We start from the raw sequence: 16408 nt of genomic DNA, 5'->3' as shown, positions 1-16408 counted from the left end.
TCAGGCAAAGCCACCCCTACCTGCATTACTGCGGCTGACCCTCCCACCCCCACACCCTCACCACTGCAGACTCGGTGTGGAAAATACATTTTGGTGAGGGAGAAGTTGCAACCCTCGGGGAAAGGGTGACTGCTGGGTTGTGAATAACAGGCAAATTGCCAACATCCTCTAACCCCAAGGTGCTCAGAATACTGATAATGACAGTCGTACCATTTAAGCAATAACTATGTGCCAAGCACTGTGCTAAGCTCTGGGGTAGAAGTACTTTGGCCTAGTGGAGATAGTACAGGCCTGGGAGTCAGAAGGCCTGAATTTTAATCCCGGCTCCATCTTGTACCTGCTATGGGTGCTGATTATCTTGTATTTACCCCAGCGCCTAGTACGGTGCTTGGCACATAATAAGCCCTTTACAAATACCACATTTATAAATTATTGTAATTATTACAAAATAATCAAGTCAGACCCAGTCCCAGTCCCACAAGAGGTTTGTAGTCTAAGGAGGAGGGAGAACAGGTACTGAACCTCCATTTCACGGTTGAGGAAACCAAGGCACAAAGAAGTTTAAGTTAAATACAAGATCATCGAATCAGACATAATCTCTGTCTCACATGGGGCTCATAGCCGAAGTGGGAATGGGAACAGATATTGAACTGATGAAGAAACTGAAGCGAAGAGAAGTACCTTGTCCGAGGTCACACCGCAGGCAAGTCACAGACTGGGATTAGAACCCGGGTCCTCTGACTCCCAGGCTTGTGCTCTTTACATTCCACTTCCCTAATATTTGAAGAATGATTGAAAATTTAACCTAAAGTCCAGCCAATGTCCTTCTCAGGCTCCTGATGTTCCTACCTTAGGCCCTGCTTCACTAGGGCACCAATAGAGATGGAGCCGACTCCAGGGATCAATCAATCAGTGGTGTTTATTGAGTATTTACTATGTGTAGAGCACTATACTAAGCACTTGGGAGAGTACAAGAAGACAGAAGTAGGGACACGTTACCGGGCCATAATGAGTTTGCAGTCTAGCTTATGACTATTTTGTGGATGAGATGTTTCGTGGACCACACCATGATGCTGTACTAACTAAAGCACAGAAACTTTTGACCTAGAGGCAGAGCACTGGGCTGAGAGAAGGGAGACTCGGGTCCTAGAGCCAGCCTGCTATATTGGTGTCATATTGCCCGGAGAAACCCTTCGGCTCTCTGGGCCTCACCTTCCACATCCGTAAAATGGGCTTGAAAGTTCCTGTCTGAAGATGGAAGGACCTGGCTGGTGCAAACAGCTGCTACCAAAATACGAACTTATTACTTAATAATACCACCCAGATTTCAGCCACGTCTAGCCCGAGGGAGGCACTGATCCTTTCCCTTTCTCTCCTTTTCCCACCCACCGACCTAACACTCCAAATAAGGATCCAGGCTGGCTGCTCTCGGCCATGATCTTGGCTGAGCCAAAAGGCTACGTATGTCCCATGCTGGGTGCTGAAGGCTCACCCCAGTTTGTATTGGCCTTGGCTTAGCGGCTACTAGCTCTGGAAAGGGAAGTTATTCAAATTACTCCCTGTGGCAGGTCTAAAGGAAAGATTCATCTCTGAAAGCTGGGATCTGTCTTCGTCACCGCTCGCCACCCACAAACCTAATGCGAGGCCACGGCACCCCTTTCTCCTTCCCCAGTCTTTCTTAGGTCTCTTCCAAAGTCTCAACCCCCCGACACTGCCTGATAACAAAGTCCAGATTAGCCCTAGAGACCCCAGAAAAGGAGGGCTTGGTCACCAGTAGGAAAGACCAGGGCCCAGGCAAATTCCTGGAGGACCGTTCCCTTGCCGGGAGGACAGGCTGCTGCGCAAGTCACATCTTATTCACCCACTGACGTCTGGTAAATTCTCCACCTCAGAGTGACTGACTCAGAGGACCTTCCAGAGACTACCAAGCCTATCCATTCCCTCGCCCCCAGGAGAATAGTCCCTATCTGGACCATTCATCCCTAACTAGAGACTATACAATCAGTGTTTACCTCAGAGATGAACAGAGGGTAGGCTCAAAAGCTTCTGCCTTGTCTTATTCCAGCACTGTCTGGAGAAAGGTTCTGGCAGAGCAAGTTGGACATCACAGAGGGCTCCTACACCACAGAGCAGGACCCTCCTCAAGGATGTGTCCTGGGACAATAACAACTAAAAGTGATTGGATTTTTAACACCGGACATCCCCAGGTTGCAGCCACCCAATGAGTCAAAAAACCTGGAGACAGAGCAGGGAAGATTGTATACCTTACCCCAGGTAATAGCCATCCATGATACATACAACTTGGGGACAGAGCCAATATTGCCTGCCACCTCGACAAGCCAATGCTTCAACCTCTACGTTGCTTGCAAAGATTCTTAATTCTACTATGATGATTATTATTATTGTTATTATGACATTTGTTAAGTGTTTACTATATATCAAGAACAGTTCTAAATCCTGGGGAAGATCCAAATTAATTGGTTTGGAAACACTGCCCATCCCACTTGGGGCTCACACTGTAAGTAGGAGGGAGAATAGGAATTCCCATTTACAGGTAAGGAATCTGAGGCACAAATAAGTTAAGTGGCTTGCCCAAGGTCACACAGCAAGCAGTGAGAAGCAGCATGGCTTAATGGATAAAGTACAGGCCTGGAAGTCAGAAAGACCTGGGTTCTAATCCCAGTTCTGCCACGTCTCCTATGAGACCTTGGGCAAGTGACTTTACTTCTCTGGGCCTCTGTTCCCTCATCTTTGAAATGGGGATTAAGATTGTGGGATATGGACTGGGACCAATCTGATTATCTTGTATCTATCCCAGAGCTTAGTACAGTGCCTGGTCCATAGTAAATTCTTAAATACCACTAAAAAAAAGGCAACTGGCTGAGCTGAGATTAGAATCCAGGTCGTCTGACTTGCAGGCCCATTATCTTTCCACTGGGCCATGCTGCTTCTGTGAAAGCACTTACTGAAAAGTATAAGTGCATGTTTCATATTCTTTTTATAACGATACTAACTAAGCCCTCAATTCTCCTACCTGACCTTCCCTTAGCATCACCATTCCAAGCAGCAGCATGTCCTAGTGGAAAGAGTATGGGCCTGGGAGACACCGGACCTGGGTTCTAATCCTGCCTCTGCCATGGCCCTGTGACCATGGGCGAGTCACTTAACTTCTCTGGACCTCAGTTATCTCATCTGCAAAATGGGCATTAAATCCTAATCTCTCCTACTTAAACTGTGAGCCCCAAGAGGGACAGAGACTGTGTCCAGCCTGATTAGCGTATCTGCCCCAGCATTTAGAACAGTGGTTGGCACAAGTGCTTAATAAGTACCACAATTATTAATTATTATTGTCACCTAGGCATTCACATCTGGATCCCTTAAGCACTTGTTTTTCACTCCACCCTCAGCCCCACTGCACTTATGCACATATCCTTACATTCTACCATTTCCTGGGTCATTTATTTCATTCTGTCTCCCCCTGTAGACTGTAAACTCCTTGAGGACAAAGATCATGTCTACCCCTTCTATTGTACTATACCTTCCCAAACCTTGAGTACAGTGCTCTGCATGTAGTAAGTGCTCAATAAATACCATTGATTGACTGAATGATTACATTATAATTCCTCATACGGTAAATGTGGTTTGAAAATTGTTCAAAAAAATGTTATGCTTTGAATTACTTTTACAAAGATTAAACAATAGTTTAGTGAGGCTTAGTAATTATCGAGATATCTATCAGGCATTTACTACGCGCCAAGCACGATACTAAGTGCTGGGGTAGATACACGACACTCAGGCCAGACACAGTCCCTCTCCCACATGGGACTCACATCTAAGTGGGAGGAATACCAATACTGAATCCCTGTTTTACAGAGGAGGAAACTGAGGCACAGAGAAGTGAAGAAGTTAAGCTCAATGAAGCCAAACAAAGCACATAAAGGAACTTCATTTTTTCCCAGAGGTTTTGGGACATATCTCAATTTATTATGTGCAATTCTATAATTGTGGTATTTGTTATGTGCCCAACACTCTACTAAGTGCTGGAGTACAGACAAGATAATCAGGTCGGACACAGTCCCTATCCCGGAGGGGACTCACATGATGGCAAAATGTATCCCATGACCAGTCAAGGAATCCATTACTGTTGTTATTTTTTTACAGTTTTTGTTAAGTGCTTATTATGTGCCAAGGACTGTCTTAAGCGCTGGGGTAGATACAAGGTAATCAGGCTGTCCCAAGTGGGGCTCTTAATCCCCATTTGACAGATGAAGTAACTGAGGTACAGAGAAGTAAAGTGGCTTGTCCAAGGTCACACAGCAGACAAGTGGCAGAGCTGGGATTAGAACCCATGACTTTCGGATAGGCCCGTGGTCTATCCACTATGCCATTTGGGTTTTCTTCGAGGCGCTCAGCTTTGCTCTACCCAAATTGTTTCTCCCCAATTCAACAGCATGGCCCACCATCCCCTTCCTAGACCAACAGACATGTGGGGTGAGGTAAGCAGGAAAAAGAAATCCAACTAAAAGGAATGAGCAACTGAAGGTCTTCCCAGGAAGCTATAAGTGCCATAAGCAAACCACCAAGGCGCCAGATGGCAGGCAGGAGAAAGATTCCTGCAAACACACATCTGTCTAGAGTGCTGGAGAGAAGCTTCTACACACCCACACTCCTCCCCTTACTACTTCAAAAGCTAGAGGACCCCTCTCCCCCATCAGCACGACCACCACCCCAGGCACAGAGGGTGAGGAGGAAACAGCTGCCTCGGGGGCAGACACTTCTTAAAAAAACTGTACTGACACAGCACTACTGCTTGGCCTAATCACTGGTGTTCAATTACTCAGACACTGAAGCCATCCAGTGGCTACTTTCTGAACTATCAGCCACAACCTAGGGGCTGTAATGCTGACCGCTGCACAAGACAACTTTAGGCTGCCTTTTGTCACACCTACAGGGTTGAAGGTCAGGCCCAACTAAGCCTCAAAATCCCCAGGCTCTAAAGAAATGAAGCTGTCCTTGCAGATGGTACAAAATTCTTATCAGTCCATCACATCTGTGTTTTCAATCCACGGGCTTCCCTGAAGCAGGCTACATAGTGAGAATACTCCATCGCATCTTCATGATTTCTGCAACTAATCCACCACAGAGGGTCCTAGCACCAGGAGCCAGGTGTAGAGGAGAAATGTAAATTTTGAGGTGAGGCGAGTACCCAAGGACCAAAATGTGAAGGGTTTGAAATCTTCAGCCTCTAGTTATTGGTCATACAGCAGGTGGCTCGGGGGCAGATGGGGAAGTTGATCTCTGGTATGGCAGGAGAGCTCAATACCTGCCACAGGAGAGCCACATGATTCTCCTCTGTCGTCCCCCCCCCCCCCCCACGCCCCCAGCACGGTCCTCTTGTCTCCCTGCTGGAACCAAGGCCCTCCCCACTTAATGAAGGAGGAACTTTCCTTTTCGAAGAAAACTCAGCCCTCCCCTACTGACTGAAAACTTTAAGCCTGAGACGTGATTTTCTCCCATAAAGGCAAGGACAACCAACTGCATTCCTAGTTTCTGGATACTCTGTCCCGTTCTCTGCAATGGCAGGGACCTGTGGGAATTCTCTATCTTGTCCTGAGACTGGATGAAGACATTTCTGGGCAAGGGACTCCAGGAACAAGACTGCAAAAAGACCCTCTGCCTCCTCAAGCTGCTCACCCCTAGGGCATTTCTGAGCTAGGAGGGGGAGGGGCAGTGGGGCCAGGCAGTTTCAGTCTCAGTGTCTCTGTCTGTCTCTCTCCCTCCCCAAGTGAGCCATTAAAAAGAGTCAAAGTGCAATCTTCCAGAGGTTCTTACTCCATTCTAAAGGCTCTCGTTTGTCTTGAGTCGGAAAGGCCACTGATTGGACTATGTGGATTCGACTGGTCCATACCCACATCTCTACTGTAACAACACATGTTCCAGCCTATGAGAGCTATAAATAGGGCCACCCTGGGGGCAGTAAATACAGCAAGGCCTTATATGGTGGTACTTAAATCACCCTGGATTAGCACAATTTTACAAAGCACTAGGGAAAATGCTATGGGCTAGGTTTTCCCATAAAGTTCTTGGACACAGTAGGAGAGTTCTATAGCAAGAACGATACCTGTCCTGCCATACTATTTTGAGTGTCCTGAGAAGGGGGAAAGCCATGAAGCAAGAGGTGAGGGGAGGGAACTCTTCCCGTATTTGCCTTCCCTTCTGTGTTGCTTATTCACTTAAATCTGTACCTCTTAAGCACTTTTATTTCAACCCCACCCCCGAGCACTATCAACTCTATCGTCAAATCTATCTGTTCTTGTTTTTAATGCCTGTCTCCCTCTCTAGACTGTAAGCACCTTGCAAGCAGAGATTGTGTCTACTTACTTCTGTGATATTGTGCTCTCCCAAGTGCTTAGTACAGGGCTCTGCAAATAGTAAGTGCTCAATAAATACCATTGATTGATTGACTGAACAGCATCCAATCCCTAGAGCATGGGAACAAGGGAGCATTAAGCTGCCCCTACCCAAAAGTGGGGAAGAAGTAATGGAAGGAAGTTTAATGGCAGGAGGCTTACTGTACGCAGTCAGCTCTTCCCCCACACCTTTGCTCCTCTCCCATCGCATGCTCCACTCCTCTAATGTCAACCTACACAACCCGTGCCTCAACTCTCCTCTCTCTCTTGACTGACCTCTTGCTCTCACCTTCTCTCCTTCCCGGACCTTCATCCCCACCTACCCTGCCTCTTCATAACTGACAAACCACCCTTCTGAAAGCCCTTCTGAAATTATTCCTCTTCCAGGAGGCCTTCCCTGATTAATCTCTTCTCTTGCCACCCCTATTACTTCTTAAACATATCTATGTCCCCTACGCATGAGTCCTCATCCCCTTAGCATTTGGCATTCACCCCATTCTCCTGACATTCACAACACATATACAGATTTTAAACTCTGTTGCTTCCCCTACTTGTAATTTATTTTGGGTTCTACCTCCTCTACTAGATCAAAAATCCCTCCAAGGCAGGGATCATTTCTACTAACCTTATTCTACTATTCCAAATGCTTAGTACAGCACTCTTGCACAGAGTATGTAGTCAATAAATACTGCTGATTGGTTGATTTTTTTCATGGTATTTGTTTACTATTTGCCAGACACTATTCTAAGCGCTGGAGGAGACACAAGCTAATCAGGCTGGACACAGTCCCTGTTCCACATGGGGCTCACTATCTTAATCCCCATTTAACAGATGAGGAAACTGAGGCACAGAGAAGTGAAGTGACTTGCCCAAGGTCATACAGCAGACAAGTGGAGAGGCTGGGATTAAACCCCAGGCCCTTCTGATTCCCAGTCCAGTAGACCATGCTGCTTCTCAATATCATGTCAGTGGCTTCAGAACTTTGAGAATTCTAATAATAATGCCTGAAGAAGTATGGGCAACAGTATATATTTCTAATATCAATAAGAGGTGGTTTAGGCTAAAAAAACTTCATTCAAGATCCAGCAAAAACAAAAGCATCTCTCTGACAATAGACCAGAATAGAACAGAGTTTATAGGGGTGATACATGCCTACAAGGAGTTTACAGTCTACAGAAGACAGACATTAAAATAGATTATGAACATGGGAAATAGCAGAATATAAGAATATTTAAATAAGTACTGAGGGGCTAGGGTGAGTAACAAAGTGCTTAGGGGAACGAAGCACTAAAAACTACGTCCATTACCCACCTACAACCCCATAGCACTTATGTACATATAAATAATTCACTGATTTATATTAATGCCCATCTCCCCCTCTAGACTGTAAGCTCATTGTAGGCAGGGAATGTGCCTAATACTGTTCTACTGCACTCTTCCAAGCGCTTAGTAAAGAGTTCTGCCCACAGTAAGCGCTCAATAAATATGATCGATTGACTGACTGATTGCACAATTGACCTGGAAGGGAGGGTGGATAAGGGAAATAAACGACTTCCGGGAAGGTCTTTTGGAGGAGATATGACTTTAGGAGGGTTTTGAAATTAGAGAGAATGCTGGATTGTCAGAGATGAAGTGGGAGGGAGTTCCAGGCCCAAATAAGAATGTGGACACAGGCCCAAATAAGAATGTGGACAATGGATCGGTGGCAGGATAGACGAGATTGAGGCACAGTGAGCAAGCAAAGGCTAAAGACAGAAGCTCTGGGAATGGATTCTGTGGAGCGGGTAGGGGAGTGTCCTGTGAGAGCCTGGAGTCCCAGTCTGAATCCTAGGGAGACCCTACAAAGTGCTTTCAAGATGGGACACCCCACAGCTTGCTGTAGATGGACTGGGAATGTGTCTGTTTATTGTTATACTGTACTCTTCAAGTGCTTGGTATAGTGCTCTGTACACAGTAAACACTTAATAAATTTGATTGAGGGAGTGAGTGAATTAATTAATTAATTAATTAATTAATAGGTGTTGGTCCTTCACTTTCCCATTTGGGGCTGTCAGGGAAGCAGCTAGTTGTCTGGGGGCCACAAGGAAGGAAGCAAATGTCTGGGTCAGGCTTCTAATGAAAATAAATTTTACCAAACATGATGAAGAATGCCCTGGCACCAAACAAAAGAGAGAGGAGGAACTGAGCCCTTTGGTAATGTCATCATCCCTTCCTGTCCTTCTGAGACTTACTGTGTTTGTGTTGCTATAAGCTAATTTTAAATCACCTGCTTTCCTTGTCCCCGGGGCTTTTTCCCTCTCCACATGCCTCTTTGAGTGGCTCAGAAAGTGTCTCCCATGTAGCTACCCGACAACAAAATGCAGCTTCTTATGGATTATGGCAAGGTGTTGGCTTCACAGCATACTGCGACTGCAACAGCATCTCCTGTGAAAGCCCCATGGGGGCAGAGTACACAGCCTTGCAAAGAGCTGCTCGCTCACTCACCTTTTGGAGTATAAACTTGTGAAGAGGGAATAGACTTTGGGCTTCTGTGATACTGTACTAGTTTTCCAAGGGCTTAGTACAGAGCACTGAACTCAATGGATGTTCAATACCATTGCCATGGACACTAAATAGCTCCTAAAAGGGGAATACTAATTTATACTGGATGATATAAGCTCTAAGCCCCCTTCTATTCATTCATTTAATAATAATGTTGGTATTTGTTAAGCGCTTACTATGTGCCGAGCACTGTTCTAAGCGCTGGGGTAGACACAGGGGAATCAGGTTGTCCCACGTGGGGCTCACAGTCTTAATCCCCATTTTACAGATGAGGTAACTGAGGCACTGAGAAGTTAAGTGACTTGCCCAAAGTCACACAGCTGACAAGTGGTAGAGCCGGGGTTCGAACCCATGACCTCTGACTCCAAAGCCCGTGCTCTTTCCAGTGAGCCACGCTGCTTCTCAATAGTATTTATTGAGCGCTTACTATGTGCAGAGCACTGTACTAAGCGCTTGGAATGTACAAATCGGCAACAGATAGACTGTAAGCTCATTCTGGGCAAGGACCATGTCTACCAACTCTGGTTATACTGTACTCTGCCAAACTCTTAGTACAGTGCTTTACAGTCAGTAAAGCACTCAGTTAATACAATAAATTGATTGATTTAAAAAAATGCTAATTTCATTAATTGGGCTCACCAGTGTTCTCTGGCATTTTCGGTATGGTATTTGTTATGTGCTTACTATGTGCCAGGCACTGTACTGAGAACTGGGGTACATACAAGTTAATCTGGTTGGACACAGGCCCTGACCCACATAAGGCTCACAGTCTTAATCCCCATTTTACAGATGAAGGAATTGAGGCATAAAGAAGTGAAATGATTTGCCAAAGATCACACAGCCATCAGGTGGTGGAAGCACTAGTAGAACTCAGGTCCTCTGACTCCTAGGCCCGAGCTCTTTTCACTAGGCCATGCTGCTTCTCTTTGGGGGAATTGTTTGCAAATCTGAGAGACATTCAGTGTCCCTCCACCAAGTCTTCCTTTGCCCCATTCCACCCACCCCACTGCACAAAGAGAAATGAAATTGATTTCCACTTACTAGATGAGTAGCTTGAGCTCTTGAGGGTGGCACAGACCCATTGTTGGGCGGAGATTGTCTCTGTTGCCGAATTGCACATTTCAAGTGCTTAGTACAGTGCTCTGCACACAGTAAGCGCTCAATAAATACAATTGAATGAATTAATGAATCTTGCTTCCATTATATTTTTCCACTGGCTTAGTACAATGCCTGGCACTTGGCAGTAGGCATTAAGTAAATACCACTGATGGATTGACTCTCCCTCAGGACCCTTGCCTGAGGCCCCACAAACTCTGGCTCTGCCAGCTAGAGGGACTCCACCATCTTGGAACTGCCCACATCAGAGTCTCTACAAGCTGCAGCTTTGTAGGATCTACAGCCTCCAGCCTTAGAAACACCCCTAGTACTGATCAAGCGGAAGGGCAGAGCATGGGGGCGTTTCGGGGAAGATGGGGATGGATGCCTTCAGTAGCCTATGGCAGGGACTGAAAATGACACTGGACTAAAATGAAGCCAGAAGCTAGAATCCACACAGGCAGAAATTTGGGTGTTGGGAAGCAAGCCAGCAATAGAAAGATTCCACTAATAACTCCAGGGGGAAGGAGGAGGGAATTCCACAGGATTAAGCAGATTGAGGCTCTTGACATGTGGGAAACTATAAAACCTTGAAATAAATGCGCTCAGTGACCATCAAATCCCCGCGGGGTCGATGAACTGAGCCTGGATCTAGACCATGGTGAAATTTCCATTTGTTCTCTCTGCCCGCCAAGAAAGAATGTTGGATTTATGGAAAAGATACTTTAGCGAATGCATTCCGGTCAGACTTTGGGGTTGATGGCTGCTTCAGTCTGATCTGATTTTTGACAAAGTTTCAAATCTGTTTGGCTAAACTTAGTAAAAGCCAGGCTCATCGTGAGGCCAAATGAACTCCTCATGTTATTCACTAAAATAACCAGTAAGACATCCTCTGTCTCCACCAATCAATGGTATTTATCAAGTATTTATTATGTTAAGAGCACTGTACTAAGCTCTTGGAAGAGTACAATAGAGTTGGTAAATATGATTCCCTGCCTACAAGGAGCTGAAGTCTAATAATAATGATGATGATACTAATAAAAGTTATAGTAGGCATTTACTAGGCACAAAACACTGTATCAAATGCTGGGGTAGACACTAGATAATCATATCAGACATTGGGTTCAGTCGGAGAGGGAAGGAGAACAGGTACTTCACTCCCATTTACAGATGAAAAAAACTGAAGCACACGGAGATTAAGAGCTTTGCCTAAGATTCCATTGATGGCAATTGGTGGCGCTGGAAAAAGGACTCAGATTTCCTAACTTCCAGTACTGTGCTTCTTCCACTAGGCCCTTTCACATGCCCCAGTAATGAGCCAGGAAAATGTGGAAATTAAAGAGAAAAAAAGAAAAGTGGGGAAAAAAAATCCACATTTCAGTTATTTGCCAATTCCATTTCCTTTTTTTCTCTCTCTGGCCCAGGGATCAAAAGCAGGGTTTCTGGGAGGCTGGCTGGTGGTACCGAGGGACCACCTGGGCTTGTGGTTAAAAAGGACTCTGGCCTGAGGGTCAGGCTTCTTCCCTGACAATCCCAGTCACTCCCTCACTTATGTACCCAACGTGCTTCCCCTCTCTATGGCTTCTCTGCTATTCCATCCATTGCACAAATGGTGACTCAATTCTACGGCTTCTGATGAACCCTAAGTGTCCTTGAGAAAGTGTGCATACACACACACATATGCCCTTTCCCAATACCTGCTCCCAGCAATGTTTTGCAGTTTTACACTGACCTGGGAAACAACACCCTTCTCGGCCACACTCCCCCCCCCCCCCCCCACACACACACACTCCATCCCCAGGACCTAGAAAACCAAGGTGGCAGAAGCAGTCTACAAAAATACCCTGGCTAGCAGCCAACCTCTCATTCTTCTCAAACCACTCCATCCATCAAGGCTATTTATAGAGCATCTTCTGTATGCAGAGGACCATGCTCAGCCCTAGGCAGAAGGCAGCAGAAGCAAGTTCTGGGCTCTGCCCTTGAGGAGCTGGCACTCTTGTGGATTTGGGGGAAATAAGGGTTGTGATGGGCTTGGTTATCTGACAAATGGACAGTTTCCCACGTGGAGCTCTAGGACTCTGGTCTCAGGCACCAAAATGGCCTCCACAGATGGGGAGTGAGGGCAGTGGGCCTACAACCCAGTCAACATCGGGGTGGGAGTCACTTCCTCAGAGCTGATCCTGAGAGCCCACTGGAAAGGAGACAGGGTCTGCTCTTCCAGGGCTGGGGGTTCCACGGGCACAGTGGGTCTAGGTGCTCCCTTCCCAGCCCCTCCCCCACTCAGATGGCTTGATCCAGAGCTGCTGCCCTTCCCCTCCTTCCTGCCCCCCTTTCTCTTTTCTCTCTTCAAAAAACCAGAAGGGGAGATGAGGAAACGCAGGGTTATTTTGAGAAAGCGGATCTGAAATTAGAGGGAGGCGTTTTCCTGGAACCGGTCCAGCCATTCCCCAAACGCTCCCGTCGCAGCTGAGCCAGACCCGGGATTATTTATAGCTTTATAGCAGGGACCGCACACTTGCCTGAGAATGCAGACTCTTCCATTCAGGCTCTGCTGAGGCCCAGCCCGATCAGGGGCCCCAGGGACCTTCAAGGGGACACGGTGGGAGGGAAGGAGGGAGGGAGGGATGAAAGGAAGGAAAGAGGAGTGGAAGGGAGGGAGGAAGGGGGGGGGAGGGAGGAGGAGGGAGAGGAAGGGTGAGAGGAAGGACCCCGATAAGGGGTCCCAGGGACCTTCAAGGGGACACGGAGGGAGGGAAGGAGGAAGGGAGGGAGGGAGGTATGAAAGGAAGAAAAGAAGAGTGGAAGGGAGGGAGGAAGAGGGGGAGAGGGAGGAGGGAAGGAGAGGAAGGGTGAGAGGAAGGACGGAGCACAGCACACCTAATCAATGGCCAACGCGGAGTCACCCAGCGTGGCCCGTCATGAGGGGCTCTGGGCTGAAGGCCAGGGTGTCAAGAAACAAGGTAGGGTTCTACGAGCCCCAAGGGAGGAAAACATAAAACACTCTGTGCTACGCGAGTTGACCCCCAGACTGCATTCTCCATGGAGAAAGCCAAAAGGAGGGTCTTTTTCAAGGTGTTCAGGCCAAAAACGTGACCTGCTTGAAGCTGGATAGCCCCCATCTGGAAGAACTACATATCTACATACTGCTAGCCAGTCAGCTATCTCCCTGAATTCTGGCCAGATTGTGCAGCATTCCAGGTGGGGAAAGAGCAACGAGGAGTCCCCCCTCTTCTCCCTCCTCCCCCATTGTGGGGCACAGCTTCCACCAGGTGGCGCTATCGCCCCAGGGCCCATCGGAGATGGAATCCAAGGGAGCCAGTCCCCTGCATCCTGAAAGCCCACGCCTCTAGGGGAGTATGGGGACCAGAGGTAAGAGGATCGGTTCTTGAGGAGTGGAGATGCCTGTTGCAGAAAGGTCCTCTGGACATCCCACTCCATCCACCTATCCCGCACCACTGCAACAAGGATGCAGCTGCCATGAAGGTCCCTGGGCTAGCAGATGCGCAGTCACCCACACAATAATAACCACCATAACTACGGTATTTGTTAAGCACAGATTATGTGTCAGAGACTGTTCTAAGCGCTGGGGTCCCTGTCCCACGTGGGGCTCACAGTCTTAATCCCCATTTTACAGATGAGGTAACTGAAGCACAAAGAAGTTAAATGACTTGACCAAGGTCAAACTGGGGCAAATGACAGAGCCAGGATTATAACATAGGTCCTCTGTTGCCTAGGACCATGCTCTACTAGACTGGACAAGCAGCTTCTTCCTCAAATTTGCTGGTCAACCACAGGGAATGTTCATTCAATAGCATTTATTGAGTGCTTACTCTGTGCAGAACACTGTACTAAGAGCTTGGAAAGTACAATTCAGCAACAATTGTATTGCACTCTCCCAACTGCTTAGTACAGTGCCCCAAACACACAAAGTGCTCAATAAATACAACTGGCTGACTGATCAATTATATTTATTGAGCACTTACTGCATGCAGCACACTGTACTAAGCACTTGAGAGAATACCATAAAAGAGAATTGGTAGACAGGTTCCTTCCCCACAACGAGCTAACAGTCTAAAGGGGTCCAACTTTCTCTTTCTTTTTTTTTAATGGTATCTGTTAAGTGCTTACTGTGTGCCAGGTATTGTACTAAGTGCTGAAGTAGGTACAAGACAATCAGGCTGAACACATGGGGCTAACAGACTTAATCACCATTTTACAGATTAGGTAAACTGAGGCACAGAGGAGTGACTTGCCTAAGGTCACAAAGACAAATGGTGGAGCTGGGATTAGAACCCAGGTCCTCTGACTCCCAGGCCCATGCTCTTTCCCCTAAGCTATGCTGCTTCTCTCCTGTGACTGGAAGCTCGTTTGCAATGTTGTTATATCCCCACCACCCAATTTCATTTTACTTCCAACATTCCCTGTTCCCAGGAGAACAGTGAGTAACAGAGTGCACAACCCCAGAGTTCTTACCCCTGCAAAGTGGCAGGCAGAACTGTATGTGTACCAGTTAACCTCTCCTTTGCCTTTGAAGGTACCATCGCTTTTCTAACTAATTCAGGACACTCAACTGCTGAACCCAAAGGCTCCGTGCTAAACTCCTGGAACCTCCACGGGGTTTACTCAGGCAGCCAGGGCATGAAATCTCCACTGGGGCCGGGGATTAATCAGTGTTAATTTCCCTTCTCTCTGCCCACCTCAAGACTACCTCTCCGCACAGCGGCAGCCCCTCCAGGAAGAGAATGGCCGGTGAAGTTCAATTCAGCACATTTTACCGCCCGCTCCCCGGGCTGGGGTGTAGCCGGAGAAGAAGTCGCCGGCCCTGGCAGCTCTGAGGGCCAAAAGGGTAGTTTGGTCTTCCTTTGCTACTCCTGTCAGCACCTGATTGAGGGCTCTGCACCCCAGGGACACACAATTCACGCTGAGGGCTTGGCCGAGAGGCGGTTCGCTGATGATCTGTGGATTTCAATTATCCAGGCTATTCCCAGCCCCAAGAGCCTGGATAATTGAAAGTTGAATGTATTATTAACTAACGATCGGGGTGAAAGGACTGCCAGCTAGAGCTATGAAAATCGGTGGTGATAGGGGAGAAGTTGAAGTGGGAAGGAGCCAGTGTCTGAAGCTGGGGCACTACTTCTTGCAGCTCCTCAAAGAAGAGGAGAAAACCAAATTCCACCTAGTTGAATTTGGGTGAGGGGAGGTGAATGGGGGACGTGGGGGGAGACAGCAGAGGTATCTTCTTTCTGTGCACTTATTCACACTCCCCAAAAATGCACTCTTCGAGAAGTCTAGCCCCCAATAATAATAATAATGGTTTTTGTTAAGCGCTTACTTGTGCCAAGCACTGTTCTAAGCACTAGAACTCATTTCCCTTTCAACCTGGGGTGGAAACTGAGGCTTCAGAGGCTCTAGGTCTCATAGTTTAGGTTTTGCCTATTTCATGTGACTCCATAATTTCCTCCTTCAGAACCCAGAGTTCACCGAACGCTCACAATATCCCAAGTAATACAGTAGGGCAATAATAATCACTGCAGAAAACATTCAGCACAGAACTAAGCACCGGAGATACACAGTAATCTGGTCCGGCACAGTCCCTGTCCCACTTGGGGCTCTCAGTCCAAAGACTAGGTCTTAAACCCCCTTTTTACAGGTGAGAAAACTGAGGCACAGAGAATTTAAGTGACTTGCCCATGATCATAGAGGAGGTAAGTGACAGAGCCTGGATTAGAGCCCTGGGCTTGTGATTTCCAGGCCTGTGCTCTTTCCACTTTGCCACATGGGAAATAGGGTCAGAAACCAGCATGAGCAATTTGGACTCCAACGTGTTACTGGGTTTGGTCAGATCCAAGGCTGATACATCCCTCGGGTCCCTCTGAGGTTGGTCAGAGGGACATATCAGCCTCTGACCAGGACATATCAGTGTATCCTGGGCCGAAGCTGGGAACCAGTAAGGTTAAAAGCCCAGCCATGCTTGTGGCTGACAAGTCTTCTCTGTTTTTTCAATGGCATTTGTTAAGTGCCTAACATGTGCCGGGCACTGTGCTAAGTGCGGGGGTAGATACAAGCTAATCAGGTTGGACACAGTCCATGTCCCACATGGGATTTACGGCCTTAATTCCCATTTTACAGATGAGGGAACTGAGATATAAAGAAGGTAAATGACTTGACTGAGGTCACACAGCAGACAAGTCACAATGCCGGGAATAGAACCTAGCTCCCCTGACCTCCAGGCCTGTGTTGGTTCCACTAGGCCATGCTGTTTCTCAATTGGCATGAAGAGCATCTTGGGGGTTGAAAAGGTTCCACTTTTTTTTTTTAAAGGTAATTGGTCCTGAGCCTGCCCCTTCAGGAGGCCACGAGCC

At 47.3% G+C, this 16408-nt stretch overlaps 1 protein-coding gene across 10 annotated transcripts in view; it reads right to left on the bottom strand.

Annotated features, from left to right (window-relative positions):
- The window catches only part of NCOR2 (nuclear receptor corepressor 2), a 415012-nt gene that overhangs the window by 178627 nt on the left and 219977 nt on the right, over nucleotides 1-16408 (bottom strand). The gene's annotated exons all lie outside the window — the stretch shown is intronic.

This window comes from Ornithorhynchus anatinus, chromosome 2 (assembly GCF_004115215.2).
Source record: "Ornithorhynchus anatinus isolate Pmale09 chromosome 2, mOrnAna1.pri.v4, whole genome shotgun sequence".
Classification (NCBI taxonomy): Eukaryota; Metazoa; Chordata; class Mammalia; order Monotremata; family Ornithorhynchidae; genus Ornithorhynchus; species Ornithorhynchus anatinus.
The sequence above is the reverse complement of the archived record's forward strand: the minus strand, read 5'-3'. Positions and strand labels throughout refer to the sequence as shown.